Consider the following 16,878-nt stretch of genomic DNA (forward strand, 5'->3'; position numbering starts at 1 on the left):
CTCCAGTGTGGCTTCAGCAGTTCTTTCTCCAAAAATTTGTACCTTTAATTTGAAATAGTAAAAATATGCTCTTTATACTTAATTCTTAGTCAGACAGGGGAAGAGCAATTGCCAGTTGCAGTTCATTTGCTTTTAAATGTCCCCACAAGTTTGGTTCTATTGCAGTGGCATAAAGGAAATAATACAATGTAAAAACTGAAGCAAATCCAATTTGACTTCCTCAGAGACCTCAGCAGAAAATTGCTGAGAAAGGGACGTACATGGAGCAAGAGGGCTGGTAGATTTCAACTCTTTGAACTTTCATATCTTCAAAACTCACCATTTCAGAGAGTATGTTAGCTTATTGAGGCTATAGAAGCTAATTTGATAACATCACCAAAATCTTCAGAAGGCATAGCCACCACAAGAAAGACCCTGAAATGGAGATTTTAGGTCAGATCCTAGAGTGCTTTCTGGCCAGTGTGTGATGATACCCAAGCTTATTGCTAGTGTATTACATGGGCAAAACCCTACTTGTACTCTCCATTGTTCAGTTCTCTGTAACTGTGATCTTGAAGCAGCATAGAGACAGTGAAATGGCACACAGGCCACGCAGCAAAACCACCTCTGGCACAGTGAGGTTTCAGGTTGTGGTTCTCTGAAAAAGAGATGTGGCCAGACAAAATTGTTCTACACATCTCCTGGGTTGTACGTCTACAGCAAAAGTTTCTCCAATGTGTAACTTCAAGTCTTTCTACAGAGGGCCTTTTACCACTATAGTTATACCGGTAAATGTATAGTGCTATAATTATAGCAGTATAACTATGCTGGTAAATTTCCCAACGTAGACAAGCTCTCAGAACACTTACTGGGTGACACTAACACACAGCACGTGTAGCTGCTTTGCCAGATGCACAGACACAGGCTAGAGAACAAAGTGCAGTGCTAACTAGACTCCTTTTTGTTACAGGCACCCATGCTTGAAATCCTAACCGTAAACTCACAAACCTCAGACTGTTTTTCCCGTGGTTGTATCCTTTTTCCCTTACGCTATACCCATATCATTACCACTGTTAGCTGAATCAGTGTCCTGTGACAGTAATAACACGTGACTGTAAAGGGAAAACCCTGAGTTCTCATAATTGGCACAGGATTAAGATGGGGACTTGCTTTACTCTGTTCTTTGCAATAGTGATGAAGTGATAGTTGCCTGGCAACACTGGTTGTATCACTGCCCCCATCATTATTGCACTGTGATCAGATGACTCTGCTGGGAATATGGGTTAAGGCCAGGTTTACAAAGGTAATTCAGGCACCTAAAGATGCAGATAGGTGCCTAGTGATATTTACAAAAGAAATCCACTTGTGTCTAAATCCACTAGGCATCTAAATACTATTGTAAATCTGGTCACAAGGCTCCCTGGCCATGGTGTGCTTGCTCATACTTGCGCTGTGATGGGGAACTAATCAGGAGGTGTGTGATTTGTGGGCAACTTTGGACTAACCCCCAAGTGAAGAAATGACATATTTCAGGCATGGGCGAAAGCAAGATTAAAGGAGCATAAGGGGCATCTCTAGACTTGATTCACATTGCACTCTCCTCCCACCATTAACTAGCATCTGGTCTTTCATAACAAGTTCTCTTTGGTATCCATCTTGAACTGTAAAGATAAAGGACAAATTCATCTGTGGTGTAAGTGGGCATAATGCCATTGGTTATGTTAGTCACACTAATTTAACAGCATTATTATCTGTAATTATCAAACATCTGAACATGGTAATTTACAGAAACAAATTCACCAGGGCTGAATCTGTTTGTAGTCTCTTTGATGGTCGCTGAAGTGAACATATCAAAACACCAGAAAACCACTCCAGCTGGAAACTCTGTCTTCAATAATGATTAACCTAACACCACCACGGACAACATTACTGGCCAAGTGAGGAAATAGACTGTTGGGAAGGCTCAAGGGTCTGGTCAAAGCCTACTGATGAAGCATGGTCAGAAGACTCAAGATGTGACCTACAAAACACTGAGACTGTGAGTTCTGTTGCTCCTGGATACATAGGCCATTTTCAGGGTGAACATTCAAGGAGCAGAGGGTGGTATAAAGTATCAAGGGAATATTTGAAACACCTTAGTAAATTACTAATTAATATCCAACCTAAATACCCCTTGCTGCATTCTAAACCACTTGCCTCTTGTCTTATGTGGACATGATGACGGAAACACTTTCTCCTTTCCTGTTGGGGTTTCTGTTTTTATGTCACACTCATCACCGTAGTGTCTGTGTGCCTAGAATCTTAATCCCTCGGGTTCTGGGGCCCTGGCTGGTGCATAGGGGTGCAGATTTGGCTACCCCATGTCAGAGGAGGTGACTAAAACTCATTGTATGCAATATTTGAGAAATTAAAACTTTAGTTTAAAAAAATCAAACCTCAGGAAGAGATGTGGATGCTGGAATCAGACCTATTGCAGGTTATTACATAGTTTTCTTTGTCTTTATTTTATAGTCCACAAGAAGGACAGGAAAGAGATACGGCCTTTCCATAAAGATGATATAGGTTCAAGAGATGAATAAGCATGTAGTCAAATATCATCTGTTCTCAGAATCCCAAACCAACAAAAAAGTCCACTATAAAGTATACCTTTTTAAAGATCTTGGCTAGTTGGTTGCACCAAATCTATTAGTTAAAATGTTAATAATGGGTTCTTCTTCAAAATTAATGCTAATTATGCTTAATAGTAAACATGGAACAAATAAGCAATTGTTCCTGTCCAAGGCCTCTCCTGCCTGCTATTAGATTTACATTATCTTTGAGACATTCAGATACCCAGAAGATGCAAATGTTCCCAACAACAAATTTAAAAAAAAAATTAAAAAAAACAAAAAACAAAAACAAAACCTGCACTGTGGCTGTAACCCAAACGAGAACTAAAGGTTTCTCTTGGAGCCAGAGTTTTTTTCTTTTCTTCCTGTGGAACATAAGATAAAAATGAAGAAAACTTCTGATCATGCTACTTAATAGTCTTTAATAAATTGCCATTTCTTTAGCATAAAATCTCTGACCATTCCCCCCTTGCTCGCAGTGTCTTCCTTTAAAGCAGAACTGGTAAGAAGAATGAAGCTGCAGCGTGGTGCAGACTCCCATTCACTGGAGATAGCAATCTCACTTTGGCCAAACAAGGCAATATTGAAACTCTTCCCTGACATGCTCACTCTTGGACTAATGGTTTAGGCTGGACTAGTTTCACCATTCAAACAGACAGAGAAATAACTATGGCCCATTTATTGAGCACTGAGAAAGCAGATTTACTTTAGGGCTTGGTTACATGCCACTGAGCGTCATTATTTCTAACTCTAGGGACAGGTATGCACTGGAACAGGTTACTTAGGGAGGTTGTGGAATCCTTATCATTGGAGGTTTTAAAAAACAGGTTAGACAAACACCTGTCAGGGATGGTCTAGGTATACTTGGTACTGCCTGTAGAGTTCCATGCAATTTCCGTTGGCATTTTTCTATTTCTAAAAGTAGAGCACAAGACAGACAAACACCTTACTTGAGCCCCTGTTGTCAAGAACTACAATAAAGGAGTCCGTCAGCATATCAAAACACCCTTGGCAAATCATGATCTGATCCCTCTTCTAGCATTGAGACAACTGGAGAATGTAATTTATGGCCCAAACTCATCCCCAAATATATAGAACTATTTTAGGTGGTATTTTCATATTGTCAGAAAGCTCCAAGAATTTAGTATTTCTCCATGACTTAGGGTGACCATATATCCTGTTTTGGCCAGGACAATCCCTTTTTTCAGATCTGACCAGGACGTCACAACTTTTTTGGCAAAACCAGGCATTTGTCCTGTTTGCTCTTGCCCTAGGGGGATGCAGAAGAATGTTCGTGCAAGAGCAAACGGAAAAATGCCCAGTTTTGCCAAAAAAGTTGTGATGTCAGTGTCATGGGCACAGGCAAGCCCCTGAGCACTGACCATCTCTCACCTGGTGTCCTGTTTTCAGTTTAGGGAAATATGGTCACCCTGCCATGGCTATATAGTAACAGGAGATTACTAATAACCAGTTTGAATTCTTGTTTGACTATTGCAAGTCATAACACGAGGCTTTTAATAAAGGGAATTAACATTCTAGCAGCAAATTTCATAAAATAAATGGACAAAATCCCATTAATAGCCCCTTCTCCTCTTCTTCCTTCCTTTCCCCATACACAAAGTTTTGTAACATGGATTTAGTAAATAACCTTGGAGAGTTGCTTGTAAGTGAGCTTGTTGGCAGTGGCTCAAGCTCTTGTGACCAAACTCTTCCAAGCTTCCTTGCAACAATTCCCAGACTGAGAGAAGTTCTTCCATTTCTCCTGCCAGATAAACTGAAAGCTCCAGAGCCAAGGGAGTGCTGGCTGTGTTGTTGAAACAGTCATGTACAGGAATGTTCACAATGAAATGACTGCACGATATGCTTGTTCAGGACACAGTTTGCTTGGATGTGTCTGGGAGGCTGCAGGGGAGAAGGTAAGTGGAAAGAGAGATGGGGAACAGACAGACACTCACTTTTCCAGGTCAATAGATATAGGACTGAGTTGCGGAGTTCAATAACAAGGTCAAATTCCCTTAACATTCAAGGAAGTTTGTAGCTGGGGGTTAGCTTCATTTTTACAGTTTCAGGATTTCATAATCAACCACAAAACATTCCATATATTTCCCAGTTTGAAGACTTGTCAAGCTTCAGATCCCCAAAGAATACCTCCAACTGCCTGGTTTTGATTAGACAACTTCTGAAAAGGGGGAGGAGAGAACCTGCAACAAAAGAAGGTGTTTGTGCTCTCATTCTTTTTCAGGGAGATTTGAGAGTTAAAGAGAGATTCTATTAAAGTCATATTTGTATGTGTTAATCAATAGAAGAGGGAACGTTAAGACAAAGGAGAAACCTCTTCCTGTCTGATGTTCAATACATAAAAAGGGGTGGAAATTATACTAATTTAGAAAGGTTTGGATGTAAATTAACTTATGCTCTAGCCAGGTGGAAGAGGGATGGACAGGAAGGATAGTGCAATGATTATGAGGTTAGCCTGGGACTCAAAAGACTGGGGTTCAATTGCCTGATCCACCACTGAATTCCTCTGCAACCTGGAGCAAGTCTCAGTTTCTTATTGCCTACATTCCCCATCAGAAAAATGGGGATAATTGTATTCCCTAACTCACATAGTCTCTGCAGCCAGCACAAAGATTGTATATAGAAGGAAAACTATAGAACATGCGCCAGCTCTAAGAGAGAGGTTTTACCTACACTACAAAATACAATACTCATTTTCCAGCACTAGTATAACCACACTGGTGCTAACAATAATGGAAGTTATTTTCCCCTTACCTGGACACGGAAAGGGGAAGTGCAACTGGGAGGGCTGATGGGAAACATAGGCCCTGCTTCCTCAGGAGATAGGATTAGGGTGACCAGATGTCCCGATTTTATAGGGACAATCCCGATATTCGGGGCTTCGTCTTAAGTAGGCACCTCTTACCCTAGATCCCATGTCCCGATTTTTCACACTTGCTATCTGGTCACCCTAAATGGGATGTACAATGGAGATAGGGTTGATGGGAGTTGTGCTTTACAGATCCATCATGGTACTTTCTGAAAAATCAGGTTCCTTTAAGATGTCTCCCATCGAGCACTCAAAAATCACTGGACACTTTTGAAAATCTTGACCCAGAACCAGAGCTATTCAATCTATTGAATGGTCAATAAAAAAGGAGCAACAATGTTGTTTGTATTCCTACTGGAGCTTTATCAAGTTAGAGCTTCAGCATTAGATAAAAATTATTGGAGTGTTATATTTACAGTACATGTCGAAATTGTGCCAGCATTCAGCAATAGCTAATCTTATCTCAGATACCAAGAATATTAAATAAGGAAACAGAATCAATACATTTTCACATGAAGCATGACTCTTTAATAATGTTATGCCTTTAGAAAGCAAGATTTTCAGGGCAGAGACCCTGCTAAGTGCTTGGCACATTTTCCCCATAGTTTAGTGACATGTACTTCTAGTGTTGCTAGACACAGTCTAAACTCTAAAACAACGAACAGCAACACAATTATTTTAAATGCAAATTAATGATGCTAAATGACAACATGCTTGCATATTACATGAGTAACAAAATTCAAGCTTTTGAAAACAAGGAAATGAACAGTTAACATCACAAATCCTGAACTGCCCACAAAATAAACACACATTCATCTGACGTATAATGAAAAGCATATTTTGTCAACACATAACCATAACTTTGACAACTGAATTACTGATTTTAATGTAATTTTGTTTTCTTTATTTCAGTGGCAAAAGGGTTTCTTTCAAGATATGCTTTTAAATGGAATATATTCTCAGCTAACATAGGGCTAGATCGGTAGGCTTGAGTCTTTAGGTACAGCACAGAAGTGCAGGGAGGGGGTACATTGCCCCAGGGAAAACACCAAAGACATTCTGTCTTAGAGCCAGAATGCCTCCTGGAGCTTTCCATTGAATGGGGCAGTGCACACGCCACTGCCCTACAATTTTGGCTGGTGCATATGGGGACAAACACAGCCACAGATCTCCCTAACTCTCCACTCCTCCCTACTCCTTACGTGTGGCATGCATCTTCCTGGGGAGTAGCTAGGGTGCTGCGGTCCCTGTGCTTTCTTGAGCATATGGATAGGAATTCTGCTTGGCTCTTATGCTCCACTGAAGAGATAGCAACACGTTGCTTTTGAGCTAGAGGAAGACAAAGATACCAAATCAGAATTTCAAACCATGGCACTATTTTAATGCCAGGTAACTTCAAAGGATCTTGATGAATTTTCTTCAAACTTTGCAGAAGCATTCTTCTTTTGCTCCAGAGTAAATATGGCAATTTCCAGGTCAAATCAATTTTGCAAGTCAAAGTCATGAGGGTGCCAAAGCAGGACTCTATAGTGGAAGCTGGTTTCAAACTTAACTATGGGAATACTGCCACATCTCCCTAAAACACCTGGGTGCCGGAAAGACTGCCACAGTGTGTGTGGGTCAACACGAGGCCAGCTGTTGGACATTGACATTGGCATGGCACCAGGCAGACATTCACCTGGGGGTCTGGTCTCAGGCTTTCTCCTCAACATGTTTTCTCATGAGAAATGAAGGCCCCCTTTGGGTATCTCCACAAGGAGCCACCAGTTCGGGGTGTGCACTTACACATAAGCTACAGCACCTTCTTCCAAGGCATACAGCCTACCTTCCAAAGCAGAGCAGCATCACATAAAAGTTGCCATGTGTCCCACTTGGCTCTCGAAGGCAAACACAGCCTAAAGGACTAGAGCTTCCAATGCACACAGTACAGTAATGTGATGAAGAAGAGCACTCCGGCTGCCATAAGCCAACATCAGAACCATGCTCCCAAGCTGCCTCTCAGTTCAATACCGACTGATACAGACTTCAGCCTGATCACAGCTGCTCCTTAGAGCTCCCCAGGGCTGTGTGAAGAGCGGAGGCACATAGGAAGCCAACAAGGGAGCAGTGCCTTGAGTCCTAAGACAGCCTTTGTGCCAGGCTGCCTGCGCTGGTGCCTGAGTCACTCAGATAAGATGATGCCATTGAAACCCTTGGGCAGAGAAACTCTTTTCCGATTCAGATCCTGCTAGCTCACAGACTCTCAAATGTGAGTGGTGCAATGACCCTGTGCACCAGGTCACAAAGCCAATCACTCAAATTTGGCCCAGTTGCTCTTCTGTTATGCCAGCAGGGAAGGAACTCTGCTGTTATACCACCCAGCTCTGGTCAGGGAGATGGGGTGTGGGGTCTGGGCTGCTTGGGCTCCCCTTCTAGGCCCACTGACAACAATTCCGGGCCACAGGGCAGAACAGTCAATGGCCCCCCTTACAAAGGGATGGCTGAGGTCTGAGCAGGCTTCCGCTGGAAGTTTTTACTTATTTATTATGTGCCATGCAGGTTCCTGGGCAGCTGAGGAGGCTGTATCTGCTATTCAGTTTCCTGGTTCCCTTGACTCCCCAGGGAGACTAGTAATGAACCCGCAAAGCTGAGTAGCGGATACCACCGCCTCAGCTGCCTGGGAACCTGCATGGCGCATAATAAATAAGCATGGCTCAGGGAAGGGGCAGAGAGCGCAGGGGGGGCCTCGGGGAAAGGAGTGTGTGTGGAGGAGAGGGGGATACGTACCTATCCTGCCTTCCGCCTGGGCCCTTTTAAATTGCCAGGCCCCTAGGCAATTGCCCCCATTGATTCCCCCTGTCAGCAGGCCTGGCTCCCTCTGCAGAGTTCAGGTTCTCAAAAGTGAGGGGGACATGCCTCCTCCATTTCAAAAGTGGGGGCAACTCCCCCCCCCCCCCGGTCTCTGGCATCCGTCCTTAATACAACGAGAAGTGCCCTCAGTCACTCTTTGCACCCAAGCCCCACAGTCAGGTAAACTGAAAAACAAGAAATTTCTTCCCAAGTGCATGATCCCCACAGGTGCTTGAATTGTTTAAGGCACAATTGTGACATTATGCTATGGTGCTCCTGACACTGCTTAGGATCATGGGATGACTAAGTGTGTCCAGGTCAGTCTTATCCCACTGAAATTCCTTTTCTTTGATTCCGAACAACAATCTTCAATAGTAGTTTGCAAAAACCAAACAAATTCCCGAAGCCAAACACATCAAGAAGTGGCGTGGACAATGCTAGATGTACTCGAAGCCACATGCTAAACAAGGGGTGGGGGGAACAAAAGACGATGACACAGGTCTTATCAACCTTTCCACCTACTCCAATCACATTCTTTGAGCCTATGGCGCTAGGAAGCCTTTTGTTATTTCCTTGCAGATGGCACCAAAGAGTCTGTAAATTCTCTACTTAAGGACATGTTTGTGCTAGGAAGGGTTTGCTGGTTTAGCTAGACCAGCAAACCCATCTAATACAGATGAAGCTTATACTAAAAAAAAAGTGCTCATCAGGATAGCTCTCCCCAATTCCTTGAGTAAAATAGGCTACACCAGCAAAAGCATAGTTTTGCAGGCATAACCGGATCTTACACTAGAGCAGTGGTTCTCAACCAAGGTCACGTGTACCTCTGGGGGTATGCAGAGGTCTTCTGGGGCTACATCAACTCATTTAGATATTTGCCTAATTTTACAACAAGCTACAGAGAAAGCACTAGCAAAGTCAGTATAAACTAAAATTTCATACAATGATTTGTTTATACTGCTCTATATACTAAAAACCACGAGAGTCCTGTAGCGCTTTAAAGACTAACAAATTTAATTTCTGCAGGCATAAGCTTTTGTGGCCTGCAACCCACTTCGTCAGAAAATGGACACAAATCAGACAGAAAAAATGGTAACATCCATAAACCAGTCAGAGAGCAAAAGCTTATGCCTGCAGAAATTAAATTTGTTAATCTTTAAAGTGCTACAGAACTCTCGTTGTTATTGCTGTATACAGACTAACACAACTACCCCTCTGGAACTGCTCTATATACTGAAACGTAAGTACAATATTTATATTTCAAACAATTTATTTTATAATATGGTAAAAATGAGAAAACAAGCAATTTTTCAGTAATAGCGTGCTGTGACACTTTTGTATTTTTATGTCTGATTTTGTAAGCAAGTAGTTTTTAATTGACGTGAAACTTGGGGGTTATGAAAGACAAATCAGACTCCGGTAAGGGGTACGGTAGTCTGGAAAGGCTGAGAACCACTGCACTAGAGCATATACCGGCAGAGCTATCTTGGTAAAACATCACTCTCCTGATATAACTATGCTGGTATACATTTTTAATGTAGATCAGGCCTCAGCCCTTAGAAGACACCTTGATTTTGCAATAGCATGTAATTCCCAGCAACTAGTTGCAGCTGTAAGGCACCATATATGGGGGCAGATTTACTGTTCTCATTAGCTGGCAAATGTTTGTGAGAGTTGCAAAACTGAGGAACATGAAAGGAAAACTAACATCAGTTATACAGCTGATTTTTTATTAATATTGGATCTTTTTGCAATCTGTTCTGATATCAACAGCAGGTGGAAGTGTTTTACCTTGGTCTATAATCCTATTTCTTCAGTGTTTTCCGTAATGATTCTCCTTTCATGGCAATTTCTGGATTACTGGAAACAACCCCTCATTATGGATGAGTTGGCAGCAAGGCATAGGCCTGCGTTGCAGGCAGTGCAAAATTACACTGTCCCAATGGTGCCAGGGTTCTTCCAGAAGCTCCCGGGGAGCACAGCTGCTGTGCTGCCAATCAGAAGAATGAAGGAACTCTGGTTGACCCCTGAGTGGGGGGCACAAAGGGGTAGAGGTGAGGGCTCCTTGCAAACTAACTTCCAGTGATACACCCGTACAATGGCCTGCCAGGATCAGGCCCTTCGCTGACATTTTCAGGAGTTTATACTACAGCGCAGGATGAAATAGAAACACTGCGTATGTCATCCATTTCCAAATACAAACACATTTACCCAAACACAGTCATGATCCAAATCTGTAAAGCAAAGTGGCTGGAGCACAGCGGGCTGCTTGCTACACTCCCTCAGTCATTATGTGAGCAAATGGGCAAAATAAAAAGGAGGTTAGAACCCAGAAAGAAGAGAAAGAGAAACAAGAAGCAAAGTGGGTCAGCCGTTAGTAACAAACAGTGACAGGGAGTGACAGTATCTTTAAGAGCTCTTACCTTGGGGCTAGCAGGGCCGCACTCTGGACTGACCAAGTGTAGAGAGAGATCGTTGGCCTTTCTCCTACACACGCTTTTCCCGTGGATCTCTGCTTTTCTTTTCTCCCTTTGCGCACCCCTTTCTCTCTCAGGTAAGTCGCAGAACAGGCTCTGCAGCAGGAAGTAGAACTTGTATGCAAATCACAAATCAGAAGTGGAAAGCCTCAGTCTGAAAATCTCTCTGAGGGGGAGTGAATCAGTAACAGAGGAAAGCCACTTTGAAGTTAAAAAGTCCCTTGAAATATTTCTGTCCTAGGAAATCAGGCTGCTGTTGTTTAAACTCAACAGATAAGGAACTGTAGGGAAAACCCAGTATGATTTTTGAACATAGCATGCATAAGTGGAAGAGTCTGATTTTTAAAAAAATACTAGAATGCATATTGTCAGCTCCAGTTGTTCAGAAATCATGAGTCAGATCAGCAAAAATCATGAGATTATTTTACAAATCATGTGATTTTAAAATGGGTTATTTTTATTTGTGGTCTGGTTCTTGAGTCTTCAAGGTTATACTCAAGTAACATTTTGAAACTTTTCTTCAGAACCATGTCTAGAAACATTTGTTTTAAGAAATCAAAGTTGAGATTCTCATGTATTCACAGAACTCCAGCAGCTGGGTCTTTAATTAAAACATCAAATATTGCAAGAGTTGGCAACATTATGTAGATTTTAGAAATGCTTGTGGTATCATCCAGCTTGTTGTCTTGCCAGTGCAGGATTTTCTCCACAGTATATCTCTAGTGCTTTCTCTAGTCTAGGTTACATATCCCAGGGGAATCGGGCTTCCTCCACTTCCTAGCCCAGTAGATCTCACTGTCAGGCCTGTTAGCCTACATTTTCCTTTCTTAGTTTCACTCCATTACTCCTACTTATACTTGCAGGTGTCACATTAATTCATTTCTCCTCCTCATTGGTGTTTTCACCTTTCCAGAATTTGTAGACTGCCATCATGTTTCCCCTGAACTTTCGCTTAGTCAAGCTATACGTGTTTAGCTATTTAAAATCATCCCTCAGAAGTCAATTCCTCCAGTTGACTTTTCTGAACTCCCTCCCATTTGATCACTATCTTGGTAAAGAGGCCCACAACTGCATGCAATATTCCAGGGGTGGCCATAGCAGAGAACAGGGAGATAACAGAACCTCTGTTTTCCCCCTGTTCCAGGATGCCTTTGCATATTTTCTAATCATACACTTTGATAAGATAACATGAAGTTTCCAGGCAGGGGTTTGAGTGAGCATTACCTGCCACCTCTTCATAATACAACCTCTAAGTCATAAAATCACAGAGTTGGAAGGGACCTCAGGAGGTCATCTAGTCCAACCCCCTGCTCAAAGCAGGACTAACCTCAGCTAAATAATCCCAGCGAGGGTCTTGTCAAGCCGCATCTTAAAAACCTCTAAAGATGGAGACTGCACTACCTCCCTAAGTAACCCATTCCAGTGCTTCACCACCCTCCTAGTGAAAACCTTTTTCATAATGTCCAACCTAGACTTCCCCCACTGCAACTTGAGACCGTTGCTCCTTGTTCTCTCATCTGCCACCACTGAGAACAGCCTAGCTCCATCCTCCCTGGAACCCCCTTTCAGGTAGTTAAAGGCTGCTATCAAATCCCCCCTCATTCTTCTCTTCTGCAGACTAAACAAGCCTAGTTCCCTCAGCCTCTCCTCATAAGTCTTGTGCTCCAGCCCCCTAATAATTTTTGTTGTCCTCTGCTGGACTCTCTCCAACTTCTCCACATCCTTTTTGTAGTGGGGGGCCCAAAACTGGACACAATACTCCAAATGTAGCCTCACCAATGCCGAATAGAGGAGAATAATCATTCTTGTGATCTGCTAGCAATGCTCCTACTAATGCAGCCCAATATGCTATTAGCCTTCTTGGCAACCAGGGCACACTGCTGACTCATATCCAGCTTCTTATCCACTGTTACCCCCAGGTCCTTTTCTGCAGAACTGCTGCCAAGCTCATCGGTCCCCAGTCTGTAGCTGTGCATGGGATTCTTCCGTCTTAAGTGGAAGACTCTACACTTGTCCTTGTTGAACCTCATCAGATTTCTTTTGGCCCAATCCTCCAATTTGTCTAGGTCACTCTGTATCCTATACCTACCTTCCAGGGTATCTACCATTCCCCCTAGCTTAGTGTCATCTGCAAACTTGCTGAGGGTGCAATCTACCCCATCATCCAGATCATTAATGAAGATGTTGAACAAAACCGGTCCCAGGACTGACCCCTGGGGCACTCTGCTTGTGACTGGCTGCCAGCTAGACATGGAGCCATTGATCACTACTCGTTGAGCCCTATGCTCTAGCCAGTTCTCTATCCATTTTACAGTCCATTCATCCAACCCATACTTCTTTAACTTGCTGATAAGAATACTGTGAGAGACCGTATCAAAAGCTAAGTCAAGGTATATCACGTCCACCGCTTTCCCCACATCCACAGAGCCAGTCACCTCTTCATAGAAAGCAAACAGGTTGGTCAGGCATGACTTTCCCTTGGTGAATCCATGTTGACTGTTCTTGATCACCTTCCTCTCTTCCAAGTGCCTTAAAATGGATTCCTTGAGGACCTGCTCCATGATTTTTCCAGGGATTGAGATGAGGCTGACCGGTCCGTAGTTCAGGGATCCTCTTTCCTCCCTTTCTTGAAGATGGGCACTATATTTGCTTTTTTCCAGTCATCAGGGACCTCCCCCAATTGCCACGAGCTTTCAAAGATAATAGCCAATGGCCCTGAAATCACATCAGCCAACTTCCTCAGCACCCTCGGGTGCATTGCATCTGGCCCCATGGACTTGTGTATGTCCAATCTTTCTAAATAGTCTTGGACCTGTTCCTTCAGCACTGAGGGATGTTCACCTCCTTCCCATTCTGTGCCGCCCAGTGCAGTAGTCTGGGAGCTGACCTTGTCTGTGAAGACAGAGGCAAAAAAGGCATTGAGTACCTCAGCTTTCTCCACATCCTCTGTCACTAGGTTGCCTTCCCCATTCTGTAAGGTAACATACCTGTAGAAACCCTTCTTGTTCCCCTTCACGTCCCTTGCTAGCTGCAACTCCAATTGTCAGACAAGTCTTTTTTGCATCCATGACAAATTGCAAACTGACGCCTAATTTATTGGTCACTGACCCATAGGTCTCATTCAGCATTACTGCTTCTCAAGTTTCTAACACTATTTTGAAAAGTACTATGGTACTGTACAGTAATAGGTAAAAATACTGTGCCTTACCCTCGCAACACTACAGTATTTTGGCCTGTTGCTGTAGAATACTGTAATATGTTTCCCAGAGAAGCCCATGTTGCAACCATCAGCCCATAGACTGGATGGATTCTTTTCTGGAGCCTATTATTACTGTATCTTGATTGGCAGGAAAGAGTCCTGCTTAGTATCTTGTTATACTTCCTTTCACCCTCCCCTCCCCACACCCCTTTCACTAATGGACTGAGCATGCTGCCTTTCTGAGCTGCCCACATCAGCCTTACAAGTGAAAGACTAGTGTCCATAATTGAACCCATACTTCCCCCCTGGGGCATTGCAAAGCAGTAATACTAGGCCACTGGAACAAAGCCCAAGTGGCTGATTGCTAATAGTTTCTTCCCTTCTCAGATTTGCATCAGGAGTCTATGGCTGTTCATGCCCATGGCAAACTGGAAAACACATGCCCTTCAGTTCCCACAATCTCTAAACATTTTGTTGCCCCAGGCAGCCACCTGTTCTGACCATATAATAGAGCCAGCTTTGGATGTGACGAACATTCCTACCCATTAACGTGGCATTAATAGTGGTGCCATTAGCATGGCCTTTTAATCAGTTTAAGTTTAGAGCCATCTGCCTGTAACTAAGACGCAGTGTTTTGCTGCATGCTTATTTTTCACAGTTAAAGCCCTTCCTCTGACAGCTGTGAGCCTTGGCATTTTAATGACCCCATTCTGTAGTAGGACTGGGTTTGATCTGAGAACCTTCACAAATCTATATTTTACGAAGTGCAGATTTGAGAAGTGCAGCTACAGCAAGGTAATTCTTGGTTACAGCTGGCTGGCTGGAATAGCCGCAGCAGCACGCTGAGCATAGACACCCGGCAAGTTTTAGGATCTGGAATTCCTGGCTGGGCACATCAGGGATGGTGACTCATTCAGGGCAGTTCAGATGAGAACCGTATTTACTCATGTATAAAACCAACCCATTTATGCCAGAATTTCAAGGCAAAACTTTTGAAGGTTGGCTTATATACTAGTCAAGCAGGGAAAGAGAGGAGCCAGGAGTTCTGCAGAGGGGTCCCCAAGCTACTTCCTATTGAGGAAGACTCCTCCAAAATGTCTTAGTGGGGGAGCACAGGGATAGTGGGAGCAGGATCAGTTTACATGCAGGACATTCACATTTATTAGTGGGGTCCTACCAAATTCACGGTCCATTTTGGCAAATTTCACAGTCATAGGAGTTTAAAAATCTTAAATTTCACGGTTTCTGACATATAAATCTGAAATTTCATGGTGGTGTAACCGTAGGGGTCTCACCCCAAAAGGAGGATGTGGGGGGTCACAAGGCTATTGTAGGGGGGTCGTGGTATTGCCACCCTCACTTCTGTGCTGCCTTCAGAGCTGGGCGGCTGGAGAATGGCAGCTGCAGGCCAGGCACCCAGCTCTCAAGGCAGTACCACTGCCAGCAGCAGTGCAGAAGTCAGGGTGGCAATACCGCACCATGCCACCCTGACTTCTGTGCTGCTGCTGCTGGTGGCGGTGCTGCCTTCAGAGCTGGGCTCCCAGCCTGCAGCCATGGAGCTTCCTGCAGCCGGGAGAGGTTCCCAGAGGTGGGTCTGATCAGGCCCCGGGAGCAGCTTGTGTTGGAGAAGAGGAAGTCCTGTCCCGCCTCAGCCAGCCGGGACTAGCTGCTGGAGCCTGGCGCATGGTAGGAGCCCCTGGACGGGGTGCCCCCAGCCCTGCCTCTCCCCCATCTTGGGCCCAGTGCTTGGAGTTAAAGGGGCCTTGGGCTGGCTGGCTGGCTCTGTGTCTGTGTGACCACAGTATCTCCCCGGCCATGTGGCCCACCTGTAAGGCCAACAGTGCCCTTCTCCCCCCCAAAGTGACAACTACCTCCACACCATGCCACCCTCACTTCTGCCCTGCTGCTGGAGGTGGTGCGGCCTTCAGAGCCAGGTGCCCGCCCAGGAGCTGCCGCTCTCCAGCCATCCAGCTCTGAAGGCAGCGCAGAAGTGAGAGTGGCAATACCACGACCCCCACAATAGCCAGATTTCACAGAGGAGACCAGATTTCATGGTTCATGATGCGTTTTTCATCTCTGTGAATGTGGTAGGGCCTTCTTTATTAGTGTTTTCCAGGAAGAGAAGGGGATTGGCTTTATGGGAGTTGGTTTATAAGCGAGTATATACGGTAGAGCCTTGTGTGTTCATCATTGTCTAACTGGTGTGGCGCAATGAACTGTGAAGGTGTCCAAAGAATGTTTATCAGTCATTCATGCAGCACATTAACCAGTGCTCTCTGACTCAAGGGCGAGAACTTCAAAGTTATGCCTGTGTGGACATAAATGGCACAGTCTGTGTCCAGACTATCCATGCTGAATCTTCCCAGCCCAAACATCTAGACAGCTCTAACAGGGATTTTCAACAGGTGATATCTAACATTGCTAGCAGTCCTCCCAGCACGCCTGAATCCAAGAGCATAAACACCAGGGCTTCCCAACCCGAAGAACTATAGCTTTCAAAGCTGAAGAAAGGATTCTGAGTCTGTAACTGGCTCTTTTGCAAACCTGGTATTGGTAGTTGTCAGATGACAGCCTGCTGCTAAAATGTATAAGGGAGATTTCTCACTATGAGCCGACAGCTGCCTGCTGGCTACCCACAGCTTTTCTGACCCTGCGCGTAGGGAAATGGCAGCCAGCAGATGAAAATAAACTCTCGGTTTCTGGTGGCCGATTCATGGTTTCACTTCTGTTTCTATGGAAATGGGCATGGATTGGCAGAAGAAAAGGGACATACAATGTGTGTGTGTGTATGTACACATGCCTGTCTGCATATCTACCTACGTACACAACACACACATTACATGTTTTTTTAAAACAATTTTTGAAGGAAACACAGTTAGGTAATGAAGTTTATATTGGATCTTTGTGCTTCAAAGGTTACTAAGGGAACCTGACCATTGCAAATAGCATTATGACTTC

General features: G+C 44.1%; 1 protein-coding gene across 2 annotated transcripts in view; it reads right to left on the reverse strand.

The window, feature by feature from the left end:
- TRAF3IP2 (TRAF3 interacting protein 2) overlaps positions 1–10,812 on the reverse strand; it is a 35,795-nt gene extending 24,983 nt beyond the window's left edge. The window contains exon 1 of one of the 2 annotated variants that reach the window (XM_067546606.1): positions 10,668–10,812. The gene's annotated coding sequence lies outside the window, so the exon portion shown is untranslated. Of the gene's footprint in view, positions 1–4,543; positions 4,643–10,667 lie in introns of those variants that run through there. The other variant, XM_067546607.1, reaches the window with a different exon arrangement.
- Positions 10,813–16,878: the final 6,066 nt, after the last annotated feature.

The sequence above is a fragment of the Emydura macquarii genome, unplaced genomic scaffold, assembly GCF_026122565.2.
Source record: "Emydura macquarii macquarii isolate MOO-44397 ecotype Brisbane River unplaced genomic scaffold, CSIRO-AGI_Emac_v2 contig_1146, whole genome shotgun sequence".
Classification (NCBI taxonomy): domain Eukaryota; kingdom Metazoa; phylum Chordata; order Testudines; family Chelidae; genus Emydura; species Emydura macquarii.